Source organism: Littorina saxatilis, linkage group LG8, assembly GCF_037325665.1.
Source record: "Littorina saxatilis isolate snail1 linkage group LG8, US_GU_Lsax_2.0, whole genome shotgun sequence".
NCBI lineage: Eukaryota > Metazoa > Mollusca > Gastropoda > Littorinimorpha > Littorinidae > Littorina > Littorina saxatilis.
The window spans coordinates 8,754,482-8,780,600 of NC_090252.1; the positions used below are offsets into that span (position 1 = coordinate 8,754,482).

The following is a 26,119-nucleotide window of genomic DNA, read 5'->3' on the forward strand; positions in this document are numbered from 1 at the left end:
GAAATCCAATGTAACGACTGTTTCCAACGGCACTCTACGTCGATCAGTATTCACAATTCTCCGAAAGCGGCGTATGGCTGCCTAAATGGCGGGGTAAAAAGGATCATACACGTAAAAATCCACTCGTGCAAAAACACGAGTGTACATGGGAGTTTCAGCCCACGAACGCAGAAGAAGTATTCACAATTGTTTTATTTATTTTTATGCAGAAAACCAGGTTATTCCATGTATTTTCCGAATTCAATTTTACTGCTGCACATTTCCTTAAAGGCACAGTGCAGCTCACAGCCTTCGTTTTGCGTTTTTGTTGCAGCTGAGTGCATTTACAGTTCAAAAATCCTCCTATGGTAGTAAAACAAACCCAGAACTACCCAACGACGACATCTGTGAAGCTCGACAGTTTCTTGTTCACGCGAGTGCATAAATTAACCTAGTTATTACGGGATGTTTGGTCGGAGTTCGATTCAACTGAGTGATTACGGCATCCATTTTGTTTTACACAAACTCATGATGACGTCTGACATAGTTTGCTAGTGACGTGTCTTTTTGTGCATGATGTGGTGATCTACCTGATCTAAATTTAGATCCAAAAATAGGTCAAGACCAGCCGGGTCTGAGTACGAAATTAATTCGTAAAAAAATCGCAGTTCTTGACTCTTTGGGTGCAAGTCAATGAAACTTGGTAGTTCTTCTAACGGATAGCTGCCTGAGGTATGACTAAAAGCCCCAGGGGCTCTGTGCACCTGGATTTGACAAGTTCAGTACCTTTAAGAAAATGTAAGATTTACTGAACTTTGACCCAGCAGTTTTTGTAAGTGGACAGGCCTTAGTTTTATTTCGGTGGCATAATTCAATGCGCTTCGTCAAAATGTCTTGAACTGAAAACAAAAGCAGACGCAAGACTTATGGTCAGTTGGAGTTGTCTCCCGTACTCCTAACTTGAATGTGCTGCAGACAGGTGTACCCAAACAGCTCATATCACAAACGGTTTGGAATTCCCAAAAACACAAGATCCGCACTGCACAACTTCAGTTCAGCGCTCGGTCTCTTTTTGAAAATGTGTATCTTGAGAGAAAAATATAGAATATTGCACCGTCCAAAGGAATGGAGTTCTTATGGGACAATGACAGCGCTCAGTTCAAAACGATAGGACAACTTTTTAAATGAGGCAGGGCCGGACTACCGGGGGGGGGGGGGGGGGTTATAGGGGTTGCGCAACCCCCCCCCCCCCCCCTAGCCTAACCATGTACCTCACTTATTTAAAACATTTTTTATGATTGTTTATTTTATGCCGTTTCATGCAAGGAGCGACCATTTTCCTATCTCAGAATATGACCTACCCATCAGCTTCAGGGGGCTTCGCCCCCTGACCCCCACAATATAGGGGCTCTGCCCCTTGACCCCGCCAAGGGGAACATCCCCCTGGACCACCACTGGCAACCCCCCACCCCCACCCCTCCTCTTAGCCTAGTCCGGCCCTGTGAGGCGTAGCGGGCCTTTAAAACATTGACAAAAATGTACAATAGCAACAAGTTGTAATGCTCAATACAACCAATACTGAGTGGACATTTACAATACTGGGAAACAGTTCTTTTTGTCCGGTGATCCTCTGCGGCTGTTGCTGTAGTTTCCCCATCGATCATAGCTGGACTTGGATAGCACTGCTTTTCATCCACATTCACTGGCCAGGTCTTCGTCATCTTCAGTCACTACTGACAAATGAATGAGAAAGGAACGGATCTTAAACACAACGACAAGAACAAGTCTAAGTATGAGTATAAAGGAATAAGTTGTGTACTGTTTGTAACTGACACACATACACACACTAAACCCACATAAATGCCAAGAGCTTAAACATTCTTTTTCCCTGGTAGACAAGTTCAAATAAAATCCCCCGACTCCCCCCCCCCCCCCCCTACTGCATCTGATTTTTGTTGGAACCCCAAAGACAGTGATTAAGTGGATTTCCATTATAGTCAAGGCTGTTTTCAATGTAACTTGTAAGCTACAGAACATGTAGTGATGTACACACATACAACTTTAACTTGTCTACATTGTATACATGTCTGTCACCATATTTGAATACATTCAGTTCACTAATTCAGTCAAAATTTCACTGAATGTAAAACGACATATTATTCTAGAAAGATATCAATGCCACTGTCCTACATTATCATAGGAATCATGTGTGTCAAGTTCTATTATTATTTTCCTTTTAAAGTTTTACGCTCTCTGTGCTCTACACACATGCATAATATACATGTTATACATACTCAAAAAAGGAAAATAATAATAGAACTTGACACACAGTTTCATTGAGATAATTATATCCTGACAGTGACAGTGTTTACTGCAATGCATTTTTTTTTAATCAAACATACACACTAAAAGTCATGCACTTCTAGTATATTAGTAATGGTTCCAATACGGGAGGAAGTGATCACCATACTGGTGAAATAAGGCTAAGAGCTTGCGGTTTGGAGTCTAAGTCAGTAGGTGTTCATTATCCAAGCGGAGCGCGGGCGAAGCCCGCGCGTAGCGAGGTAGGTTTTTTTTTCATCTCCCAGCACTGAAATTTTTTTTGCCAAGTGGTGTCTGTCTGTGAACATTGTTCTAGAATTCATCTTTTAGCACAATATTAGCGACACTGTTTGGACAATTCTATTAAAATTAGGCGTACAAACTGATTTTGTTTCGGGGAATCCTCTCAGAGGATCAGAATTTTCATATAATATCATCGGAAGCTGTTACAACGGGAAAATGTGAAACTTTTGTCACTTTTTAACATGGAATTTCATCTTTGAGCGTTTCAAGCGGACTTTAATAAAATAGTTATTTGCGAATTAAGCAGCGGAAGACACTCACCGGTTCAACATGTGTATGGTCATTAAACCTCAAAACATTTCAGTAAGTGGTTTAGACAAACACCTCCGACATGTGAGGGTGACTGGTTTGTAGCTGAAGAGTTTTTTTCTAAAGTGTGTTCTAAATACAAATGACGTACTGGTAATGATGTAATGAGTTGTTCTAATCTTGTTCTTGGAACTCTTGCTGTTCCAAGCTTGTTCTTAGCAAGTCTTGGTGACGAGAACAAAGACTATCAATGAAATCTTTAGAAATAACCTCTGACAACGACGACGATGACGACGACGACGACGATAACAACAACAACAACAAATGACATCGACGACGACGACGACAACAACAACAACAACAACAACAACAACAACAACAACAACAAAAACAACAACACGAGAACAACAACAATCACGACAACGAACATGACAACAACAACACCAACAACTACGACGACAACTACAACGACTGGGTTATGATGACATCACCAATGATTTAAAGGCCGTTAAAAAATCGTTAAATCCTATTTCTTCACTGATTCTTATGAAATTTTAAAGGTAGGTTTGTTGTCCCCAACTTATTTTCACTCCATACTTTTCCAGAAGAAAAACATAATTTTGGCAGTTAAAAACCGTTAAATTTCAATTCTTCACCGATATTTATGAAATTTTGTGGGTAGGTTCGTTGTCCCCAACTGATTTTCACTCTATACTTTTCCAGAAGAAAGACATCATTTTGGCAGTTAAAAAACGTTAAATTTCAATTCTTCACCTATCTTTATGAAATTTAGTGGGTGGGTCCGTTGTCCCAAAATGAATTTTAAGACATACTTTTCCAGACAAAAAACCTTATTTTTGGCAGTTAAAAACCGTTAAATCTCAATTCTTCATCGATATTTATGAAATTTTGTGGGTAGGTTCGTTGTCCCCAACTGATTTTCACTCCATACTTTTCCAGAAGAAAAACATAATTTTGGCAGTTAAAAACCGTTACATTTAAATTTTCACCTATCTTTATGAAATTTAGTGGGTGGGTCCGTTGTCCCAAACTGAATTTCAAGACAAACTATTCCAGTCAAAAAAACTTATTTTTGGCAGTTAAAAACCGTTAAGTCTCAATTCTACACCGATATTTATGACATTTTGTGGGTAGGTTTGTTGTCAGATTTGACATGATGGCAGAATTGAAAGTGTGAGATATCCTGATGTTTCACAATTTATGCTGCATAATTCAGCCCCATAGGCGCTTGAATTTTAGGTGGAGTTGGGTTTTTTTTCAGCCCAAACCAGTAACCCCCACATGGTTTTCATGTCCCTTTCTGAGAGACTTCAAGAAGTTTCAATTTGACGTCATGATTAGCCTGCCGCATTAGCAAGTATGAAAACACGTCATCGATGACACTTTTTTGAGACAGAGAGAGAGAGAGAGAGAGAGAGAGAGAGAGAGAGAGAGAGAGAGAGAGAGAGAATCATGTACACACAGATGGACGACTTCGCTTGGGGTATGTACTGCCCGGCAGTACACATCTACTTTATTTTATTATTATCCCTGAACCTGAATTATAAAAAAAAAACACCACTCTCTCACAGTCTTGCTCACAGTCACACACGCACACCTCCACATGAGTTATTCTGACCAGAACTTGAGAATGAGAGAGAGGGGAAGGAAAAAACACACTGTATGTCATAACACTGACACTGACAGTTGTACATAATAAAACCTTTTACCTGATTCGTCGCTGGCCATGCAGCAATCGGTTGGCTTTTTCAGCTGAGAGGAGACCTGCAATAAAATAATAGATGAAGTACCAATCATGGGAACATCACTTTCAAAATGGTGAGTACTAGCAGAGCAGTAGAACCATTGATTGCCTTTCAAAGAAACGCACTGTAACCAGCCAGCCTGGGTAAGTCAGCAATTTGATTCTTGAACTAGCCTCCAACCTGCTTGCAATTATATTCCGAGAAGGTTATCTATTTTTAATTCTAGCATTAAAACATTTGACCAGCACTAGCTTTGATTTTTTATTCACTGTCTTGGAAGTTGGATTCAATCTTAAAAAAAAGGATTTTTAAAATATTATGACTCATGCATCTCGAATTGGGTCAAAAAGAGGTTGCAAAAACATGGCAGTGGTACTCTTCTTCTTCTCCACATTAATGAGGAAATCCCTGTACAGGGCAACTATCTTCGTACCTGACGTAAGGCAAGGATACATACATACACGTACAGGTACATGCATCCAATGTTGTTGTCAGTGAGACTGACACTGACACTGAGTCAGTGACAGTGAGCGGAGTGACACATGTTGCAACACATACTCGCAAAGACCCACTCTAAGTATAAAACGAAACATGGAAACTTACCTCTGGTTAATATGCAATGGTTCGCCCGTCCCAATTCTCTCGCATTAGCAAACATCATTGGAGATTCTTTCCGAATTGATCACCTTCGCTCCTTGCCTTGGACTGCCATTTTGTAACTTGACTAAAAACCGAAACGCTATGGGTCTGACAAACCACGCTCAACGTCCAAAATAACTTGAGGAGCAAAAAATAAAAAGAGCCCACAATCTTTTTTGGGGCAAAAACGTTGTTTTGAAATCTCCGAAGCTGCTTGCAAAGTCAAAGATGACGCAGAGATCTGTACAGTATCTCCTTGGATGACGCAAGGATAGTGTTCGACTCGGCTCTTTGACTTGCCACTTGGTAAACATCGGAACTTCCGATTACGTTCGTAGTTACTCGGAACCAGCCTTCGGGATTGAAAGCCCGCAACTGACGTGTGAAAAAAAATTTCGCGGTCGGGTTACCGTAACCACACCTATTTTTTTTTTAGGCCCTATCATATGATTCGCTATGTAACGTTTGGTAAGCTTACCTTTCAACAGCTTTCTTGTCTTTGTTGGCATTTCTGGCTGTGTTGACCGTCAGAATTATTTTAAGAACCAGGCTGCTGCAGTCGACATGTTTCGCATATTGTAGGGTTACCATGCTGCATAGGTAAAGTGGCTTGTATAACCTGACTATTCTGTTTCAAAACACTGTTTATATTTGTGTAGGTTGTAGTCATCATAACTAATCGCATTTTGCCATTTGTTTCAGAAAGGAGGTTAACCTACAACAAGATCGACGCTATGTCAGATATATGCCTCAGCCACATGAAGACTTCCGAATTTAGATCTACTCGGCATGGTGACAAGTCTTGATGAAAAGTATAGGACTGAGGACAGCAGTGGAAAAAGTGCCCACATGGCAGGTACCTAACCTATTACCCTAGTCATTTTATCTGTTTGCCTTCTTTTGAAAATTATACATGGAGTTGATATGATGCGTTAGTTTTAACTGTGTGTGTGTGTGTGTGTGTGTGTGTGTGTGTGTGTGTGTGTGTGTGTGTGTGTGTGTGTGTGTTTGTGTGTGTGTGTGTTACGGAGTGAGTGAGTTTGTGTTATGTTACTGTTTGTTGATTTCTTACGGGAGCCTTGAAGGCTTCGCCTCTTGTTTTTCTTCTGACTCTACGTGACTATCACCCTAAAAACCCACAGCTTGACTGACTATATAGAGTTTTTCACAAACATCTTTCTCATTTTCCCCACAACATCTGGACTAAGTCTTGAGTAAAACCAAGCACGCGTAGGGTTAAGAAAAAAACAAGTCGCGTAAGGCGAAAATACAATATTTAGTCAAGTAGCTGTCGAACTCACAGAATGAAACTGAACGCAACGCAACGCAGCAAGACCGTATACTCGTAGCATCGTCACTCCACCGCCCGTGGCAAAGGCAGTGCACGTGGAATTGACAAGAAGAGCGGGGTATTCGTTGCGCTAAGAAGGATAGCACGCTTTTCTGTACCTCTCTTCGTTTTAACTTTCTGAGCGTGTTTTTAATCCAAACATATCATATCTATATATTTTTGGAATCAGGAACCGACAAGGAATAAGATGAAAGTGTTTTTGAATTGATTTCGAAAAAAAAATTTTGATAATAATTTTTATATATTTAATTTTCAGAGCTTGTTTTTAATCCGAATATAACATATTTATATGTTTTTGGAATCAGCAAATGATGGAGAATAAGATAAACGTAAATTTGGATCGTTTTATAAATTTTTATTTTTTTTTACAATTTTCCGATTTTTAATGACCAAAGTCATTAATTAATTTTTAAGCCACCAAGCTGAAATGCAATACCGAACCCCGGGCTTCGTCGAAGATTACTTGACCAAAATTTCAACCAATTTGGTTGAAAAATGAGGGCGTGACAGTGCCGCCTCAACTTTCACGAAAAGCCGGATATGACGTCATCAAAGACATTTATCAAAAAAATGAAAAAAACGTTCGGGGATTTCATACCCAGGAACTCTCATGTCAAATTTCATAAAGATCGGTCCAGTAGTTTAGTCTGAATCGCTCTACACACACACACACACACACAGACAGACAGACGCACATACACCACGACCCTCGTTTCGATTCCCCCTCGATGTTAAAATATTTAGTCAAAACTTGACTAAATATAAAAACAAGGGGAAAAACTGTCCTTATGTTCCTGGGCGTACTGAACAACCCGCTGTCAACGTCGCAATCCTGTAGATCTTGCGTGATTTCGCTGTGTTACGCAATGGTACTCTTCTAGGCTAATGTCTTTTTTTTTAGCATATTATTATTTTCTAAAAAATCCCATAAAATATATAGGGTTGCCCACCTTTATGATCTTTTTTTTTTAATAAAAACCAGCGCAACAAATCTATTTTAGATGTTTTAAAAAATAAAAAAACCTTTTAGCTCCTAAAAAACTCAGAAGTCAATCTCAAAAAGTATATAAAACAAAAAGATGCCCCTCCCTCCTCTCTCTCTTATTTTTGTTTTGCGTGTTTCTACTTACGGTGTTTGTTTGTTTTGTTTGTGGTCTGATAGAGAGTATGTCCCCCCAACCCCCCCGTGCTATACTTTTGTTTGTGTGTGTGTGTATGTGTGTGTATGTGTGAAATATAGTACCCGAGGTCTTTTAATACTTCAGACAAGTCAGTACCTTTATCAATATCATTTGTTTGTTGGTGTGTGATATTGTATAGTCATTGAAGTTTTATCCCCAACAATAGTTTACAGATTTGAGATTGTCCATTTTTCTTTACACAACATGATCAATGTAACCACCCCTGTTCAGTTGTTTTTTCCAACGGATAAAACTTCAATGACTATACATTATCACGCAAAAAAAATGTTACTGTAGAATTGAAAGAAAATCGCGTAGTTTAATATGTACTATGATGTTTGCTATACTTATAAGTATAATCGGTTGAATATACTGTTTCAGAAAAAAAGGCCTATCAGAGGAATCGCTTATCAGGAAGGAAGTCACGTTAGCAGCAAACAAACAAAAAAGCAAGATGAACCCCATTGTAACAGTCATTCAAAATTATATATATATACGAAATCAAAAGTCGATGGAAGGATAACCATAAAAATGATCCACAGAGACACTAATGGCGATAATCGTCCATATGACCCCGATTCAACCGAAAATAGCATTAGCCTCTGCCGAATCTCTAGTTCGGATTACGCACTGATACCGGAAAGTCAACTGAAGAGGTTACTGGGCGATTACAAGCTGCGATTTCAAACGGACCTGCTGGGAAAACCCGACCAAGAACGGTTCGTCTCGCTAAAGAATAAAAGACATTGCAATTTTTTTGTTTCGTTGTGTCTACAACAAAAGTTCAAACGCACGTCGACCTTCTCAGACATAGCCGGCAGAAGGTTTATACGGATACTGCTAGGGCGTCGGAGGTCGTGCTCTCTTGGGCGAGCGACGCCCATCAACTTAACCGATGGTCTTCTGCCGGCCCAGCCCGATAACATTCCCCAACCCCCATCACCTCCCTCCCCTCCCCAAGCAGTAGCTACCATCATAGTACCGGCCGCAACATCTATTACATGTCCTAGCACACACTACCTGTCCCAAAATGACGAGACTGGTGTGGGGGGGGGGGGGGGGATCTACCACCTTGGTTGATCCTGGGAGATGAGATTGCGGAAAGCACAATTGACGCGGCCGGACTGTACACTTTCGATGATTTGTTTATGCGTGTGTGTATGTATAAGAGAGAGAGAGAGAGAGAGAGAGAGAGAGAGAGAGAGAGAGAGAGAGAGAGAGAGAGAGAAATTAAAATTATTTAGCCACCACCTGAACCTGGTTTGTTTGTTTTTTAATTCCAGGGTTTATTTTTGTGTTTTTTTTTATTACAGAGCCCCGTTGCAAGTCTTCAAACCAAACAAACAAAAAATGACTCTTCGGACGGATTTACAGTTAGTTAATGGGTCGCTAGAAATATTAGGAAAAGCTAGTGGAGATGAGGATTGGTACGAGGAAAGTTATTGGGAGTAATTTTTGGAATAGGAGAACATAATCATGGAAGAAGACGTCACCCACACATTTTTAGAAATGGTTAGAAGAAGAGTAGACAGAATCATTGATGAGATTAGACGGCGACCTCCCATGGTGAGACCCAATTTTAGCCAGTTGTGGTTAGATTATCAATTAAGGATAACATCAAGTGTCTGAAGACTGTATTGCAGTGGGTCCCCTCACACTGCGGGATAGAGGGGAACGAACAAGCGGATAAAATGGCCAAACTGGGTGCGGAGGACGAACAAGAAGAAAACCCAGTGAGCGCCACAGAGATGAAAACCATCATAAAGTCTCTGCTTAAAACCCCTCCAACGCATGACAGCTACCACCAACTGTCAAGACCTGAACAGGTAGTCATTTTCCGCCTGAGAACAGGGCACAACAGAATGCAACAACACCTGCACAAAAAACTGCGAGCCGTGCCCTCCCCCATGTGTCCCTGTGGAGACGCAGAGCAGGATGCAGCCCACATCCTGCAGGACTGCAGAAATCTCCAGCCCCTGAGGAGAGAGATCTGGACCAGGCCGGTGCCCCTTCATGAGAAGCTGCATGGACCTGTGGAGGCTCTTCATAAGACCACCAGCTTCATTACCAGAGCTGGACTCCAAGTTTAACATTGGCGAACGACAAGAAGAAGAAGAATTAAGGATGCGTCAGTCTCGTCCAAACAGAAATTTTAGCAGAGGGGGTTAGAGGGTTACGCGGCAGGAAAGAAAAAAAAAAGCCTTTGTCTTGTTATTCTATTTATGCAGCTTGTTATTGCGAGAGAGAGAGAGAGAGAGAGAGAGAGAGAGAGAGAGAGAGAGAGAGAGAGAGAGAGAGAGAGAGAGAGAGAGAGAGAGAGAGAGAGAGTTTATCTTTCGCTGGGGGTATGCAGTGCCTTGGCATTGCACTTCTACTTAAAGAATGATTGATTTATGTTTTATGGTCGTTTAATAAAACTTTGTTATTTTTTTTAAGTATTCGAGTTGATATCATTGTACGGATGTGAGCGTGTCCGACCGATACGCAGGGCAGCGTATAGCGTCGATTGGCATGAGTGTGAGAGTTTGCTTTTATGTTGTGTAGTCTTGTAAAGTCTTGTATGTGTTGCTGTGAACTCTATCAGTTGCAAATCCAAGCAAGTCGAAAAACACCTACAATAATATGCCTTGTATAATACACCACATTTAAAAACCACACTCACACACACACACTCGCACGCACACTCACACACACACACACACACACACACACCATGCAGACAACACTCTTCGCAGCGGCGCACATGTGTTTATTTGATTTAATAAAACCTCGTTATAATATTACCTATGTGAGTTTATCATTGTACGGATGTGATGTGTGGTCGGAGGGCGGCGTATAGTGTCGATTGGCAAGAGTGTGAGAGTGTGATTTTATGTGTTGTGTTGTAATTTCTACCTCTCTTCTTTATAACTGTCGACGTCTTGTAAAGTCTTATAGGCTATGTGTTGCTGTGAACTCCATCAGTTACAAATCCAAACAATTCCCCCCCCCCCCCCCCAAAAAAAAAAAAACACCTACAATAATATGCCTTGTATAATACACTACAGTTACAAAAACAAAAACATGCACCATACATTTAATTCGAACACACAGACAGGTATACTAGGCATAACACACAGACAGATATACTAGACATAACACACAGGCAGATATACTAGACATAACACACAGACAGATATACTAGACATAACACATAAAATCAGTCCACACAATTAATGACAATAAATGGAAAAGCGTGGTTCATCCGCTCTTAAAACAAAGAGAACAACATATAACAACAAAACTAAAATAAGAATAATAAAACATTCGAAGTAAGAACGCCCAAAATACTCCACACAGGCACGTCACACACACACACACACACACACACACACACACTCACACACACACACACACACTCGCACGCACACTCACACACACACACTCGCACGCACACTCACACACACACACACACACACACACACACTCACACACACACACACACGCACGCACACACACACACACACACACTCGCACGCACACTCTCGAGCACATGTGTTGCTGGTAAGAGGTAGTGACAATTCGAGTATCACAATCCTAAAAAAAAACCACACATAATAAAACCTTTGGTCATAAATTTAAGCGGCACATGCAGCACGATTTCAAGTTATTGTGATTACACAGACAAATGAAATTGGTACATAAAACGAAATTAATAAGGGTGAGATACATTGGGCTTCAAACATGGCCTACACATGCAAACAAGTGCGGCAAAATAAAGAAAGAGCCTGCCAAATGTTGAGATATAATCATGAAAACATAGCTTGGAAAGATGATATGTATAACTTAAGCAGATATTGTCAAACGATACCAAGACACATACACCGATATACACGTACAGACACGGGAACGGACACACATACACACACACACACACACACACACACACACACACACACACACACACACACACACACTCACACACACACACGACTCGGGAATTAGTCATGCACACCGCATGCACACACACACAATGACTCTCACAAATCTCATACAGACAACACGGCACACACATATAGACACAGACGGACACATGTATACTAACAATGACACAATTACACGCACACCAACTCGTGCGCACAACACACACACAGTGACTCTCACAAATCGCATACGCACAACACGACACACATATATAGACACAGACGCCGTTTGGAGTGAAGTCTCGAGGGAGGTGGCGTGATATTACATATTAAAACAGGCGTCTGAAACTTATACCTTTTGTTGATTCTATTTATTTGTATGACTGCGAGAGTGGCTCGTGGTGTGGTTAGTTAGTTAGAAGTAACTAACCGTTCATAATCACCTTATGTGATATATTGAAACGTGACAGTGAAAGTTGAAGAAGCACTGTAACGCCTTCATTTGATTGACATTTTGGTCAAGCAATCTTCCACGAAGCACGGACTTTGGGATTGCATTTCAACTTTGAAACTGAAAAATCTTAAAGTTCTAATCAAAATTAAAATGTTAGTAATCGATCCAAGAATGATTTTATCTATTCTTTATATTTTTCCTGATTCCCAAAACATATAGATATGTTAAGTTTGAATAGAAACCAAGCTCAAAACAAATTAAAACAAGTCGCGTAAGGCGAAAATACAATATTTAGTCAAGTAGCTGTCGAACTCACAGAATGAAACTGAACGCAATGCAACGCAGCAAGACCGTATACTCGTGGTCCACCGCTCACGGCATAGGCAGTGAAATTGACAAGAAGAGCGGGGTAGTGGTTACGCTATGCTGCATAGCACGCTTTTCTGTACCTCTCTTCGTTTTAACTTTCTGAGCGTGTTTTTAATCCAAACATATCATATCTATATGTTTTTGGAATCAGGAACTGACAAGGAATAAGATGAAACTGTTTTTAAATTGATTTGGAAAATTTAATTTTGATAATAATTTTTATATATTTAATTTTCAGAGCTTGTTTTTAATCCGAATATAACATATTTATATGTTTTTTGAATCAGCAAATGATGGAAAATAAGATAAACGTAAATTTGGATCGTTTTATAAATTTTTATTTTTTTTTACAATTTTCAGATTTTTAATGACCAAAGTCATTAATTAATTTTTAAGCCACCAAGCTGAAATGCAATACCGAAGTCCGGGCTTCGTCGAAGATTACTTGACCAAAATTTCAACCAATTTGGTTGAAAAATGAGGGCGTGACAGTGCCGCCTCAACTTTCACGAAAAGCCGGATATGACGTCATCAAAGACATTTATAAAAAAAATGAAAAAAATGTTCGGGGATTTCATACCCAGGAACTCTCATGTCAAATTTCATAAAGATCGGTCCAGTAGTTTAGTCTGAATCGCTCTACACACACACACACACACGCACAGACAGACAGACACACATACACCACGACCCTCGTTTCGATTCCCCCTCGATGTTAAAATATTTAGTCAAAACTTGACTAAATATAAAAATCAACAACAAAATCGCGCTTTCCTTCGATACGCTGTACACTACTGCGCTATACTCTCTTGTCTCTTCAAGCGATCACGTTTTCCACGTGAATGTGTGTGGGTCGCGGTAATTGGCAAAGCATTGTCTTCGTGAAATGCAGTGCGCCCAGTATCATTCTGTGACTAGAACAGATTGACTAAATGTATTAAGTTCGCTTCATGCGACTTGTTTTTTCCCCGTGGACACTGGCACTGAGCCTAGATTTACAGCTTTGCTGATTTTGTGCAGAGTGGGACTAAAGTGCCGAATTAATTAATTAATTTCGTAGACTGATCAGTTCAGCAAAACATTCCCATTCTGACCAGAAAGCAGCCTGGCTGCACATTTCTGGCCTGTGTCAAAGTGGAATGATGTTTTTATTTAGTTTTTATTTTCCTTTTTTTTTTTTCATCTCGAGAAAAAAAGCCTGTTCGGTTCTGAAGAGATTTCTCACATACAAAATACGTACGATGTGTCTGGAAAAAAACTCCAAGCGGAGGGGTTTTGCAGCCAGCGCGGCAAAGATAAAGAGGGAGAATTTTCTCGGCTCGCGCGGCACCAAGCACTGTTTCTAGACCGCATAGCCAACATGGCAACAAGGAAGGCGAGTACCTGTAAGGGAAAGAATCTAAGCCGATGGCCGTTTGATGAGAATTGTAGTGGTTATTTCCCTTGATTTCAAGGCTTGAAGTAACCTCGGAGTAAGAAACGACACAAAATGTACATAATTTAGTTTCTTTAATTTTGATTTTGTTTGATAATATATATGTTGGATAAATATTATGTAATATTTTCCAATGTAACAATCTCAACCTTTCTTCTTGTGTACATTCCCTTGCCAGCAACCAAAAATTGTGATCTACTTCCAGATATTTGTGTAACCAAAATGTAACAGCGCAAGGCTGTACTAAGAGCATGCGAAATTTGTGTGCACTGGGGTTAATAAGAACTGCCATGCGTTGCTCAGAATCACAATAGCCCGCTCAGAGAAAAGTCGCTCTGGATTGGTCTATGCAAAGCTCTTTGGTCTGTGCAACGGGCTCACAACGAGGCAAATCGCTTCACGAAGGCGACGAAGAAAGCACGATTGCTGCGAGATATGAAACAAGTTGTACTTAAAAACTAGTAGACGATTCGGTCAGTGAAATCGTCAGAGAGAACGTGGTTATGATGGGAAATTTAGCTCGGGTAGTCCCTGAACCTTGAAAAGCGGTGGATCCCTCGCGGGTTATATTACGTCGAAAACCACGCCGAGAAGATCGCAACACGCTACACGGCATCGCAGTGTAAACACCGCCGCCATCTTGGATTACGCAGCGCGCGGTGTGAAGCCGCTCCCGAGTGCTTCGCGAGCGCTTTAAAATTTCTGCACTGCCCAAAGAAACATTCGCACTGCGGGCGACCCGTGACGAGTTGTCTCAGGGTGCCGCGTGTCTCAGTCTGTTCTGCTCCTCGCGTGCTCGCTGGTTGACTGTGTCATCGCGACGCGCTAGCGCGCGCAGTGCTGTTTTCATAGCGCCGTATATGACCGGCTTACTAGCGCCAAAACTAAAAATTAGTAATTAACCCGTAGAAAATTACAATTCTGACGTGAAATTACTAATTTTCACGTGATAATTACTAATTTTCACGTGTTTATAACTAATTGTCACGTGTTTATAACTAATTTTCAAGTGTTAATGTCTAATTTTCAGTTTTGGCTCGCTTCCTGACGGCTTACTAGTGCCAAAACTAAAAATTAGTAATTTTCACGCGTTAATTACTAATTTTCATGTACCTTGTGACTGTGGGGCTCAATGCGCATGCGCGACTGTTACACCGGCCAGAGCGAAACATCCTTCGATTCGAAACTTTTCTGGTCCATAGTTCTTTAATCCGATGCAAATTAACACTAAGAGCTAAGCGCATGTGTAGATACCCGTGACATACAACTGTCTGTCCGACAACTTGTTGAATAACGAATTCTATCGAAAGATATTTGTGAAAGTGTGTGTGTCTCGAAGGAAGAGATCCGTCTGCTAGTGGTCAGACCTTTTGCACATGTCCGACCGGCCGCCATTTTTCCTCTCTCGGTTCGAACATTTTCGGATCGATTGTCCTTCACTAATACACTACAAAGCAAATTGTGGAGTGTGGTAGTGGAAACATATATGAGGTACAGCTGTCTGCCCGACAACTTGTCGAATAAGGAATTATATTGAAAGATATATGTGAAAGTGTGGGACCACAGCCGATCGAAAGTCCGTCTGCAACGAACAGCTTCGATTCGAAAGTTTTCGGGGTCGATTATTGTTTTCTAAGATACCCAAAACAACGTTAAGGATAGCGCTATTGCAGAAAACAGTGACATGCATCTTCCCGTCGGGATAACTTGCTCGATAAGGCCTTATATTAAAAGATATTTCAGAAAAAGTGTGAGAGTAATGTTTGCCGGACGTTGAAGCCTCTCAGTGCGGACTCTTAAAGTCCGACTATTGTGACCGAAAACGAAAACTGTTAATTACTAATTTTCACATGAAAATGGTAACCCTAGGTGTTGGCACTAGTAAGCCGTCATAGCTGTATCCAATATGTGTGCACAGTTGGTTAAAAGAAATAATATCTCCGTTTATCCAAAGATCTTTTACCATATTCAAATCTGCTTCGACCCACTTTCTAAAATACAAAGTTTTCTTTTTAAAAACCACCTTTATATTATTCCACAAACACTGATCACCAAAATTATTTTCTCTCTCATCAAATAATGTTTTATTTTGAATCCATTTTACGAGCACTTCTTTCCAGAATTTTGATTGAATAATTTCAATCCCTTGAATCTGTTTAAGTGGCGCTGTAGCTTCAAAGCAGCATAAGTTTTTTCCCAATGTCTGATAAAGCCCTAAGGGAATCGTCTGCCACGATTCGTGCTTACGTTGTTGAAGTTTTGCGGCCCATATGAGTAAAAATGACGTCTGCATATCGTGGACGTTTATCATATTAATGCCACCTTCCTCCACAACATTACACAATACATTACGTTTAATTTTTTCAAAGGCTTTTGTATTTGAGTACTTTCTTTTCCAAAGAAATGTGAACAAGATAGTATTCAGCTTATCAAGGATTATGATAGGAATAGAAAGCGCTTGCATCACGTACACAAATTGAAAAATTAAAAAGGATTTAATAATGCATAGTTTGCCGCTGATACTCAGATTTCTTCTGGACCATCTGCAGATAATTTGTTCAATTTTGTTCAAGTCTGTTAGACCAGTTTTCTGTGATTTCAGAGGCCGGAATATCATTTTTAAAGATAATTCCCATAATTTTAACCTGGACATTCCATTTAATGTCGCAATGTTTCTCCTGACTATACTTGAGCGATCCAAGCCACATTGCTTCTGTTTTATTCTTATTTATCTTTAAATTTGATATCATGGAAAAATCTTCATTTACATTCAGAACCGTTTCAAGGTCGATAAGATATTCTTTTATTTTGACTGCCTTAGCCAGCCATAGCTGTACTTCAACTTCTGACGTCACATGGAGTATAAATAGGATTCCGCACCCCCTATCTGCCTCGCCTTCGCTGCACTCGCCCACCTGCCGTGTTTCCGCCGGCGGGGCCGAGGTCGCGTGTGTCCCGTGCGCTAGGCTTACAGTTAATGCCACGTTACGTTCATATATTCCATGTGTCACCTTAGGTGTATATATTAGATTAGACAGCCAGCCTCTGCCTACCATATCTGAGACGTCCGTCTCTTTTGGGAGGAAGAGGGTGGCCTTTGTAGCTGTGCGAGAGTATGCGGACGACTGTGTATGACAGTGTAAATAGCCTATCCTCTTTTTCTCACCCCCACCCCAGAGGGGGTTACAGAGACACATCTCTGGCCTCCTCACCTGATCCCCTTCCCATGCCTCTGTAGACAGAGGGTGCCATAAAGGCGTTGATGAATAAACCGACATAAAGTCGCAGCCCTGTATATATGTTTTTAACCGGCCAGTATAGGTCCTAGGGAGGACCGGGTTGGCTTTTCGCCAGTTGACTAGCCGCCGAATCCACAAGTACGTAGAGGGTGCCTCAGCTTCTCCACCACGACCCTCCTTGGTCTGACACTCACTCCTTTGCCATGATCAGTCGGATGCCACTTTTCACAATTTTATTCTAAAGTACCAACAAATCAAATCAATTCCCTTCCGGAATAGCAACGTTCCACGTTTCTCGAATACAAAAGCATTTCTGCCTCGGAATGAAAGAATAAAACTCTACAATCGTGTATCTCCTGCAAGGAATTGATTTTAAATCCTGTTCTTCCAGCATTTCCATTACGGAAAGTAAAAGGTTTTTTTTTTTGTTTTGTTTTGTTTTGTTTTTTTGTTGTTGTTGCTCATCTTCACCCAGGCACACATCGTAGAGCTTCGGCTCTGATATCTTTGACCCAAATTGCTCTAAGCAGAGAGGTCGTTAAACTGTATTTTCGTCGTATCTGCCTCGCAAAATGGCCCGTCCAAGCCCAGTCGCGAAAACCCCGTCTTCTTTTGATGATGAGTGGTCTAAACTTGCTCAAGCGCTTAAAATCACATATGCTTGCCAGGATTTCAGCCCGCTGACACGTTCAGCTGACCCAGTACAAATTTTGAACATTTTTGTAGACAGTGGCCGTCAAGGAGAATACTACAAAAAAATTTGCGATGTGTATTTGATTGCCGAAATTCCGTTGCGTGATGGGTCAACACACAAGTTGATTTGCAAAAGCATGACTGGAGTCTATCACGCTGAAGAGGACTTCATCCGTCAGTTTCGCAGGCTACAGTTACTCTGGGTTTACGAACAAATCCAACCAGATACAGTTGTAAACATTTGGATGAATTTTTCCCCGTGCAGTCTTTGTAGTGAAGATCTTAGGGACTTTCTGGCCGAAATCGGGCAACAAATATCCCTCCGATTAGTATGTGCGCATCTTTTCAGGATCATAAGACCATCTCAGAGGAAAAATAGTAAGATTTCGCCGAAAACGCACGAAAAAAACGCGAAAGGATTGCAGCTGTTGAAAAAGTCTGGGAATACCCCGCTTCCGTTTAATGAACAAGAGTGTAGTCATCTGGCGCAAGTTTTGGGAACTATCAACTTCCCTTATCCAGCTGAACGCAAGGAGGGTGATGCCATCTTCGAGAAAGATTTTGTGGATATACTAGCCACTCCTTTATAAGTTGCTCGCTTACACGTTTTCATTGACCGTGTACACAAAATCAAAAACGCACAATTTAAAAAAAAAAAAATAAAAAAAAAAAAAAAAAAAAATTAAAAAAAAAAAAAATGTAAAAAAAAAAAAAAAGTAAAAAAAATTAAAAAAATTAAAAAAATTAAAAAAATTAAAAAAATTAAAAAGAAAAAAAATTAAAAAAAATTAAAAATAAAAAAAAAAACGCACACAAAATTTTGTAATTCATGTTAGGCCAGCAAAACTCAAAATTCCCCTAAAATACGGCGTATGACGCTCAAATATGATGTCATGGGGCAAAGAAACAGTCGTGCGTAATTTGATTTCGTCAGAAACAAATATAAATGGAGAAAACAAATTCCAAAGAAGAAAAGTCAAATCAAAAGAAGTTCGAGGTTTTCGCGGCTGGGCCCGATTTGGACGTTACTTCGCCACCAACCCCACGGTTGGTGGATGGGGTAAAGCCCCCCCACCTACCCCTCCCTTCTCATCAGCAAATGTTTATAGAAGGGAGAGTGGAGGGGTGGGGGGTTTCGACGGATCTTCACATTTCGAAAGCTGTGAAGTCACACCACGACGAAAGCAAGACGGTATCTACTTTCTTGAGGTAAGTTGACAGATTCTCTGTTTCTATCCTTGCTAGAAAGTGTAAAGGCACGCACCAGCATTGAAATAAATGTACCAATTGATGGATACAGGATGATCAGTATTGCAACCCATCGTGAATTCAGGGAAGAAAAAAGAGATTTGTTGTCGATAAAGCCGAAGTAAATGTGAAGATTCCTAGTGCAGTTTTGTTTTTGCACCAAATATGCAAACGATGATAAGTGCAAGATTTGTGTGGTATGCCAAACACGAACAACAGAAGCATGTTGGATAAACGTGGTGAATTAAAATCAAGCTTTGCTGGAAGAGTCTAAGGTGCCGTGGACCGACCCAACACGAAGAAGGACAACTCCGGACAACAAACCCGGGCTGACCGGGCTCGTTATCAAGTGTTTCGTCTGAAGATTTCTCAATGCTTTCTGCAGTAGTTTAAAAAGATCCGACACCGATTGACGAAAAAAGAGATATCGCTACTTTTTGCGTGTGATATTTTCAGAGTGTGTTTTGAAACAAATGTGACATAAATGAGAGGAATCGAACGGGCAGATTTTATGCTAGATGTTTTGAAAATGATCTCATGCCGAGTATAGTATGACGGCTTACCAGTGGCAAAACCTCATAATTGTAATTATCAAGGGAAAATTAGTAATTTTCCCTTGATAATTACCATTTTCACGTGTTTATTACTAATTACTTACTTTCACCTGTTAATTACTAATTTTTAGTTTTGGCTCACTTCCTGACGGATTGCTAGTGCCAAAACTAAAAATTAGTAATTTTCCCGTGAAAATGAGTAACTAACAGGTGAAAACAGTAACTGACATCGTTAATTAGTGATTATCACGTGATAATGGGTAACCCCAGGTTTTGGCACTAGTAAGCCGTCATAGGGCTTACTAGTGCCAAAACCTCATAATTGTAATTATCAAAGGAAAATTAGTAATTTTTCCTTGATAATTACCATTTTCACGTGTAAATTACTAATTTTCCCAGGAAAATTACTAACTTTCACCTGTCAATTACTAATTTTTAGTTTTGGCTCACTTCCTGACGGATTGCTAGTGCCAAAACTAAAAATTAGTCATTTTCCCGTGAAAATTACTAATTATCCCGTGAAAATGAGTAACTAACGAGTGAAAACAGTAACTGACAGCGTTAATTAGTAATTATTACGTGATAATGGGTAACCCCAGGTTTTGGCACTAATAAGCCGTCATAGTGTGTGACTCAACATGCATATTTTTCAAAGTACGATCACTTTTACCTCTTCTGATGCCAATATAAAACATGGGGGTAATGGTACGTTTTGCAGATCTGTGCAGAAATGTCACGGTCAATTTATTTATATTTTTTTTACATGTGACTGTGGGGACTCTGCTCGGCATTGTATCATTTTGGGGTTGAAGTCGGAAATATGTTCATACGAATGGAGAAATGGATCTAATTTTAGTCTACAAAACGTCACGTAATTATGCTATTTCCAGCCATATCGGAAAGGCACGTTACAATAATTCAAATAGAAACACATCATTACAACACACGTGAACAATTGGGATGTCACTATGCCACCTCTAAAATAGGTCTTGTGGTTGGAACTGATCGGGCAGAAACCCCATTCAACGACTCTGAATATTGGCATATCATCATTTTCAAAATTCCGTAACAGAAAATCTGTCCGATTGATTTCTCTCATTTTTGTCTCGCTTGTTTCAGCCAACTCTGTAGCTTAATTATTGCAGGCACAATATTAGCAAATTCGATTTTCGGGGTCAATCGTTGTCGGATGCTTTTTTTTAGAAATACTGTAAACCATACCAATTTTTTCTAAAAAAATCAAATGTACACGGAATATGTCAAAACGTCCACAAGTACACATAAAAAGCAACAGCCTGACATGTTCTTATGCGGAATGGGACCGTTTTGCCCAATAATTTCCCAGATTGGCATTTGACATGAAACCTTAATGCAATTTTCCATGTGTGTGTGTGTGTGTGCGCGCACTTGTGGTCAACACTCGTCAAAATTACCTGTACGTTTAATTTTAGCTGCGCACGAATCTTCAAATATGCTTGGAAGCAACAATGGCGCTCCGAGGAAAAGGAGATTTTTTACCGGTTCGAAACAAAATCTCCAGTCCAATAAAATTGGAATAATTTCATACCACCTATATTTCTCATTATGGATCTGGATAAAAGTATATTTCTTACATTCGTCCACTTATAACAGAAACGCACCGAGGAAATAAAACCTTGAAAGCTACATCGAGGCTGTCGTCTGCAGAGTGTTTCTGCTTGTGAGAGCTAAAACCGACATTAACAGCTATTGTGTTTTCAGCGTAGCAATAGGGTCCGATATTTAGACGAGACAAGTATAATGCCGACGAGTCGAAGACGAGTCGCATTATACTTGTTCGAGTCTGAATATCGTACCCTATTGCTACGCTGAAAATACAATAGCGATTATATAGCTGTTCTGACCTTGATTTGGTGTTCCAAACTTACAAAATGACAGTTTTTGTAGTCGATGCGTTGATCTCAGGTTTTGATAGCAGACGCCGTTTCTTATGCGCATTAGTTTTGCGCAGGCGCCACACTGACTTTGGAAAAAAAAACTCGATTTGACAACACAGCTGTTAAACAGCTTTTTATTAGTTCATTCGTATACAACTAAAAGAAGTTTGAGTTTTTTTTAATTTTGAACAAGACTATTTTTGAAGAAGACCAAAACACAACACCAACGGAAAACTAGAAACAACTGAAGAACTAGGATGCAACAAGGGGAGGAGAAGAGAACAGCTAATCCGTACAAAGCGAGCAGACGGCAGCGATGTTTTCAGTTTGGGTGAATGGCATTCATACTTGTCTCGTCATGAAGCGATTTTTTCAACCTCAGTTATAAACGACTACATGAATGTTAGTGCCATGGGATGTACATCAATACTTCAGAGGGGAAGTGGGGTATTTAGTGTGGAGTTACGAGATAAGAAAAGCCGAATGCGAAAGTTTGTGTTGTTCGGCAACTGAGCTCACACAGGCACACAAAAACGGCTGTTCCGTTTTACTCCCCTGTTTGTACATCTTTCGACTTTGGGCATTTTGTGGTGTTTAGGGACAGAAAATAATTGGTTTAGTCCTGTTTCATCGGGAAGTTAGCAGAAAAGGGTATGCTATCGACATTTGTAAAGCTGAAAAACATTCCCGAGAAGAATTTCAAGTTGTTAGTGTATGCTGTTGTCGATTGTTAACATCGTGTGGGACAGATGGGTAAACCGGAACCATGCGTCTTTGTTATTGCCAATATGCTTTTGGATATTGGCAAAAATCGCCGACTTCCGTAGCATTATGCTTTGATGATGATGTTGAGACCATCCAATCACAGCCCCCGAATTCCCCCACGTGTCCATCAGAATAGCTATATGTATTAATGATCGTGAACCATAAAGAATGAACGATCAAGACAATTTCTAAAACAAGCACTTACTTTCCGTATCCTTATTAGTACATGTTGCAAGAAGATTTCTTTTACTTTGCGCCAGTTCCACCATAAACTATCTCTAGAGTCTGAAACTTGGTGCCACACAAACACGTTTGCCTGAAGAGCTATTTTGGAACTCAGTCTAGTCGTGACGTCAAATAGTCGAAAACAAATTGCGTTGTTTTTTCCAAATGCGTTATGTTCCGCTGATGTGTGGTTTCTCCAGAGTTTTGCAGTGTGAACCAAATTGTTTTGTGTGCACAGATTACAACAGAAGCTGAGAAATATAACATCAAATGATCGGACTACTTTCAAGCTCGGATGCACGAAACACACCCACTGTAAAGGAGACTTCCGGATCAGGCGTCGAGGCCCTGTATGGGATGAAAATAAACGCAGTGATGAGTCCAAAAACATAATAACACACGGCGTACTGCATTTAAGTGTATTAAAGAAATTACACCATGTTCTAGTGTAACTCACGTTGGGAATCCCTCGCGACTGTCTTTGTTTAGTGGGGCACTGAGGGGTAAGTGCCCCACTAAACAAAGAAAGTCGCTTGAGATTCCCAATTTGAGTTATAAATAGAACATTGTGTAATCTCCATGTAATAACTTGTTTTATTGTATGGGCTTTGATTGTCATGAAAAAAAACGTGTGAGGGAAAAAATGTACAGGGGGGAACACTTCACAATGTTGACAGTTTATTTTGGTTATTGTGCAGAAGAAAGATACCACCAGGAAGCACGGATGCGGGTCTTCACAGATGGGTCCGCCACAGACGCCGTCAAGAGAGGAAGAGCTGGTGTCTACATCCAACACCCCAGTTGAGAGTGGCAAGCAGAGGCTATACCAACTGGCCTCCACTGCACCGACTACAGAGCTGAGGTTGAAGCACTGATCCAACACCAACAACACCAACCTGCCTCAGCTTGCAACGACACTTCACAACATCAAGTGTATGAAGATAGTACTGCAGCGGATCCCATCACACTGTGGGATAGAAGGAAACGAACAGGCGGACAGAAAGGCCAAACTGGGTGCAAAGAACGAGCAAGAAGAAAAAGCAGTAAGTTCTACAGAGATGAAAACGATCATAAAATCTCTACTCAAGAACCACCCGACGCACGACAGCTACGAACAACTGTCAAGGCCTGACCAAGTCATCCTCTTCCGCCTGAGAGCAGGGCTCGTATTCTTGAAACAGCTGCAACTCATATACCGGCCTGTAAAACCACTTCCGCTCGATAAGTCCGCTAAGTGTTATTCATGAAACTCCGGGAAAGACTTACCTGGGTGTCTCCGAGCTGTAAAGTTGGAGGACCCATCCCCCTCCTCTAAAACCGTCAATTTTGAATAAATCTTGTTAAAATATTGTTTGTAGATTTATGTCCCTCATGGACACACATTGGTGTCATTTAAAGGCAGAGTAAGCCTCCCGTAAACCATCACAGATACGGTCAGGCTTTTACACACAGTACAAACACCATTTCATTTAAACACTCACCAATTGAGAACATCCTAGGTGCCCTCCGTAAAGAGCGAACAATTTTCAAAGAATTTATTTTTGCGTGGTTTATCTTACCCCTGAGCCATCGTGAACCCGTGTGATCCAGTTTTCCCTTTTCACAATGCAGTCGTCATAGTTAGTCATTTGAATGCGACTCGACGTGAGCTTATCTACAATAGCACGTTTTTTTATGCACGAAACAACGGCTGTGGTTCACAAGAACTCTAGCGATGGCTTTTGACTGTTGAGAGGAACGGCGATTTGCACTGATAAACCGGCCGTCGTCTGCTACGACCCTTGCGTGACCCTGCTTCCGGGCTTTTCTTTTTTTAAACTTTCACAACTTCGAATTGTTCTGATCTTGTCTTGATGAAAAACGAATTCTTTTATGATTAAAGAATGTTTGTGTAACAAGCTGTCAATTTATTATTTAGATTTTAAAAGTTAGGTCTAGCGCAAAAACGAGGCGCCGTTGTTGTTAACGGAACAAGTCTACGAAAATAAATTCTTTGAAAATGTCTCACGCTCGACAGAAAGCAGCCAGGATGTTCCCGTTCGGTGAGCGTTCAAATGGAAGTATGCTTGTACTGTATTTAGACGCTCGGGGAGCTCTGTGATGGTTTACGGGAGGCTTACTGTGCCTTTAAGCACCAATGCATTGCGGACAAATACGAGATACCGCTCGCGAAAGATTTCAACCGATGCTCGATCATACTGGCTTGTGGTGAAAGCGTGCTAGCGTCTTCTTTAATGCATTACAGTGTCCGGTTATTTTCAACTGTTTCCGTGGTCGAACGGTTCTCTCCTTCGCCTGATGCGTGATTGAGTCGAGTTCAAATCTCCATCTGCCCGTAATTTTTTTTTTATTCTTTGGCATTTGTTTATTTTTGTTTATTTTCTTCATGTGCAAAAGAGTACGTTATAATAGCAAAATTGATTTAAAAAAAATGTTTTAGGCTGCAATGTTTTGTTTTTTTTAAATCTTTGGTTAACATGATATTCGTTTATTGATAAAGTTTGTTAACTTTAACATGTAAACATTTGATTAAAAAATTAAATAAATAACCATGAAGAAGGATGCTTTCCGCTTTAAAAAAACAAAGGTGAGAGAAAAAAAACAACCTAAAATGCGGTAGCAGCCACCTGCATGCAACTGAGATTAAAAACAAAAAAATAAAAAATAAATAAAAAGGGTCTCCCTGTGTTTTTATTTCATTCAGTTTGTTTAAGTAGCTGCTATTGACTTTGAAACTGACACGCTGGCTAAAAAGCTGCAACATTGTGTCCTTCAACGTCAAACTGTCGTTTAACTACCGCCCGGTATTTATTTTTACTGCCCAGTAATTATTTATTTTCCCCCGATATTCATGTGTGTCTAGCGGAAGGTCGGCAGCTACCAGTTGGTTATTTTTAGAATTGAAGATTCCCGATGCTTGCTCTTCTCTGCGCACGCGTTACCGGCGTTTCCCCCGACGTGTCAGTTTCCAAGTCAATAGCAAAAACCCAAACAAACTGAATGAAATAAAAACACAGGGAGATATTTTTATTTTTTTTATAAACCTCAGTTGCATGCAGGTGTACACGGTATAGTACCTAGTAAACGCCCACCCCCAGTTTCGACCAGTGGACTAGTAGACAAGGAAAATAAATAAAGATTATTCAGTCTGCTGTTATTGTTGTTTTTCAATTGTTTTCTTTCCTTAGACATGCTTCGGGGATTGGACAGAAAAAGGTTTCTGGAGTGGCTAGAGAATCGCAATACATTTTTGACTGGGAGGAAAAAAAAGAAACGAAAGCTTCATCTTTGGTTTAAACATAAGTTTATTTCAACAAATGTTACAATCATGACATGTATACAAAAGACACAGGTAACAGCAACAAGCTAGAAGCTTATAGTGGTGTTCCTGCATGGATATTATAACGTAAGGCGGTAACGGCTGAACAATTTGTCTAAATAAACCAAATTGGAAATCCAAAGCATCATCATTATAATCATCCTCATCTCATTAATCATCCAAAATTATCATAACATAATAAACGTTGCA

General features: G+C 40.3%; 1 protein-coding gene and 2 long non-coding RNA genes across 3 annotated transcripts in view; 1 reads left to right on the forward strand and 2 right to left on the reverse strand.

Annotated features, from left to right (window-relative positions):
• LOC138972712 (uncharacterized) overlaps positions 1–26,119 on the reverse strand; it is a 320,338-nt gene that overhangs the window by 210,239 nt on the left and 83,980 nt on the right. The window lies entirely within an intron of this gene.
• LOC138972708 (uncharacterized) lies at positions 1,229–5,543 on the reverse strand. Its single transcript, XR_011457724.1, has 3 exons — positions 5,223–5,543; positions 4,584–4,638; positions 1,229–1,712 (listed from the first exon to the last, which is right to left on the reverse strand). It is a non-coding gene; the product is annotated as an uncharacterized lncRNA (long non-coding RNA).
• Positions 18,645–23,727, forward strand: LOC138972710 (uncharacterized). Its single transcript, XR_011457726.1, has 2 exons — positions 18,645–19,091; positions 23,289–23,727. It is a non-coding gene; the product is annotated as an uncharacterized lncRNA (long non-coding RNA).